The 3,938-nt window shown below is 39.6% G+C and overlaps 1 non-coding gene across 1 annotated transcript; it reads left to right on the top strand.

Annotated features, from left to right (window-relative positions):
- The first annotated feature begins 3,661 nt into the window (after nt 1-3,661).
- TRNAV-AAC (transfer RNA valine (anticodon AAC)) lies at nt 3,662-3,734 on the top strand. The gene has a single exon. It is a non-coding gene; the product is annotated as a tRNA-Val (tRNA).
- The last annotated feature ends 204 nt before the right edge of the window (nt 3,735-3,938 follow it).

Here is a 3,938-nt window from a genome sequence, read left to right as displayed (position 1 = left end):
ATAATAATATATCACCACCACCAAGGACCACGACACTTTTCCTCGAAGTGATGCCCCCACGGATGTTGAACAGGGAGACTAGTCAGGGAGAAGAAAATTGTTCTCCTGCCCTTAAATGGCATTCTGGAGTCCACACATGTGCACGAATTTAAGCCTGTACTTCGTAGCATGTGAGTTTTTCCCTGAAAGGCTCAGAACTGCAAAAAAAAAAGGTTATCTTTTGATAACATGGTAGAACATAAATTGTTCAAGGTTAAACCACGTGGGCAAGTGATCCTCCACTTTTCCCAGAGGCAGCAGCTGGGCACGCCTACTTGGGCGTCCCCAAGAAACTTACACAGTGTGTCCCCACGCTGTCTCTGCCTTTCTTCTCTGCTGGGCTGATGATATAAGCACCTTGTATTTACAGAGTAACCTCACATTTCAACACAGGGCCACCCCACCGTGGAATATTTGGGTCAGGGGCAAAAATAACTTTTGCCATTTAGTTGTGGCTGAAATGTCCCCCAGCTGTTTATTTCCCGGGAAGAATTAGGCAGATCGCACTGAGTCTTTGACTGGGGAACAGAAAATGTGTGTTAACAGAGTGTGGAGTAAGCTGTTTGCTGGGCATTATTTATTTCACTGCCCGCATTAATGGCACAAATGAGTCAGAACCACTATCGAGACGTGTAGATTTTTAAACATTAACCTAGAATCGGAAAGATAGAATACCCAGGGGGTTAGGAAATCCTCTAGAATCAGAGATTCTATTTTAAATGTATGTGAATGTCACTGGGTCCTCTGTTTCTGTGGGTCTACACGTATTGTTGGAGGACACACTAGTTTTGGAAGGAAAACCCTGCTTATAGAACCAGTGATCACTGAGCCCCCACAGTTCAAGAGGAGTTCTCTGTCAAGATAGATTTGAATCCTTTCATTTTGTCCTCCCTTCATTTGTAAAAAGGCCTTTGCTGGTAGCCTGAGATTCTTACCCAACACACACACACACACACACACACAAAGTGAAGGCCTACAAGAACCAAGAAAACTTCATTAAATATGCCTGGTCATAATGAAATTCTCAGATCCTCATCCATTGATAATGGGTCAGTCCTAGCAGAATAGGGATCCATAATTTTCAGGAGATCCACAATTTTGAAGATTTGCATCAAAATACGCTTTTTTTTAAAGTGCCTACACCAGACACGTCTGGCCTCCACTTCAAATCCTCTCCACCTCCACTGTTACTCCAGTTAGTTCTGAGCAGACTTCTACAAGCTTTGCCCAGGGCAGAGGGGTTGGGGGGAGAACCACACCTGTCTCAAGCTCACGTGGGGCATCTCTGGTGACAGGTGATGCAGGAGGACTGGTCACCATTGACTCCTGCCCAGCCCAGAGGTGTGGAGAGAGAGAGCTCGGGGTCGCCCTTTGACCAATGGTGGACAGGACCTGGTCACTGCATCCTTCCCCCGTCTTTTCCAGGGGACAGTTCTGAGAGTGGTTTCATAAGGCTCCTGAGAGGGTCCCACCAAACGGAACCACCTGGCCGACTCAGCAGTGCATCCTGGAACTGGCTTCTCTCCCTTTCATGTCTGTCTCCCTGACCCTCACTTCTGCTTCCTGGGTTTATGCTCCCAGGTTAACTACCTCCACACAAGTGTTTCTCAGGCTCTGCTTTGGAGGGAACCCAGATCAAGACTGACTTAATTCGAGAGTGGCGTATACTAACTACTATATATAAAATAGATAAACAAGTTTACACTGCATAGCCCAGGGAACTAGATTCAATATCTTGTAGTAACCTATAATGAAAAAGCATATGAAAAGGAGTATGTGTATGTATACGAATGACTGAAATACTACGCTGCGCACCAGAAATTGACACATTGTAACTGACCATGCTTCAATTAAAAAAGTGACTTGAATTTATTTCAAGACAAATCCCCCACTTAATTATTACCTCTATCAACATTTTAATTTCCTACCCACAGATATTAAATGTTAATATTCAATTACAGGTTTATCAATTTAGCTTAACTGTCTCATAGTGACACCTGCTGGAATTGTGTTGGTGATGAGTAAAGAGTGTCTCTACCTATAAACCTTAGGGGCAGGGTAGGGCAGTGGAAGGGAAATGGACTTTGAGTTTCCAGTCAAGCCCCACCTCTTGCTAAATGTGTGACCTTGGGCAAGTCACTTAACCTCTTTGAGCCTCGTTTGTGAGATGACTTTAACAATAAAACTAGAAATTAATGACAAGTAAAAAATGGGAAGACCTTTCACCTGGAAATTTTAGAACTTCTGGTATGTCAAGTCAATGAGGAAATATGAAATTGCAGAATGCCTTGAAATAACAATGATGAAAACACATCGAAACGTCTATGATGGAGAGCTAAAATTATAACATTTAGTCCCTGTAGCAGTAAAAATAAAGAGATGAAAACCCAATAATATAAACACCCAATATATATAGACACCCAATAATATAAAGGAGAAAACAGAAACATGAGAGGACAGAAGTTTGTTTTAAAAATTCAAAGAAAATAAAAAACCCTCTGGAAAGCTTGCTCATGGGAAAAAAGAGATAAAGAAAAATATAATAAACTACACCAAGAAAAAAGGACAAAACTACAAAATCAACAGAAATGTAACATATAGTAAGACAATATTATAAAAACTTCATGCCAAGGGAAGATGAAAACAGATTCAATGGGCAAATTCCTAGGGGAAAAAAATTGCTTGTTAAAACTGGAAAAGAAATGGAAAACCCAATCTTCCCTAAGTTAATTTATAGCACAATCCGAATGAGAATATTATCATGCTTTTTTCTAGAGCTGGACATGTTAATCATAAAGGTCCTCTGGAAGAATAAACAAGCAAAATTGCCAGGACAATACTCCCCCCACCACCAAGAGAAGTGCAGTGATGAAGCGATGGCCAGCACAAGCAGACGTGCAAGCACATTTTAAACCTTCTATAGTTAAAACATTGTGGTGTCAGTATGTGCATATGAAGACAGACAAACCGAATGGAATAGAAAATCCAGAAATAAACCCAAATGAATACAGAAATTTAATACAGGTGAAGATGACATCACAAATCAGGGGAAAATTTAAATGTGTGATGTTGAGGTATCCAGAAGGCATATGAAAAATACACAGTTGAACCCATTCTTATATTACCATACACCAGAATATATTCTAAATGGAACACAGATTTAGATATAAAATGAAGAAACATGGAGAAATCCTAGGTTATACTAGGAGTTATAACCAAGAAATTTTCTTACCTATGACTGAAATCCTGGAGGCGGTAAGGAAAAGGATTGACTAACATGTTTATATAAAATATAAAACTTGCATAGCTAAAAGCACCGTAAGTAAAAACACAAAGTGGGGAAACATTTACAATTTTTACTTCAGATAAGAGGATTAATATATTAGCTTAAACCATCTGAAATTGGTGGTATTTGACCATTTTTGACCTAGCAAAATAGCAATTTCTTGTGGTTCAACTTCATAACCAATTATAAAGAACTTCTAAAAAATAAATTGGGCAAGATCCCCATCGAACAATGAACTACAGGTATGAACATGTAATTTACAAAATAAAAATGTAAATGGCTTTTAGCCATATGAAAAGGTGCTGAAACATACTCCTAAGAATCAACAGAGCCAGGGGAGGGCATAGCTCAGTGGTAGAGCACGTGCTTAACGTGCATGAGGTCCTGGGTTCAATCCCCAGTACCTCCACTAAATAAACAAGTGAATAAATACACCTAATTACCTCCCCTCAAGACATAAATAAACAAATAAATAAATAAATTTTAAAAAAGAATCCATCCCAAACATACACTGCAAAAATGCCCAAAAGATAAATGCAAAGGCAATTTAGTGCAGCATTGGGAGTAATAGCAGAAGACTGGAAAAAACTCAGATCTCTTGATATCTGATAAA

Source organism: Vicugna pacos, chromosome 13 (assembly GCF_048564905.1).
Source record: "Vicugna pacos chromosome 13, VicPac4, whole genome shotgun sequence".
In the NCBI taxonomy this organism is placed as follows: Eukaryota; Metazoa; Chordata; class Mammalia; order Artiodactyla; family Camelidae; genus Vicugna; species Vicugna pacos.
This window is presented reverse-complemented; position numbering and strand designations above follow the sequence as displayed.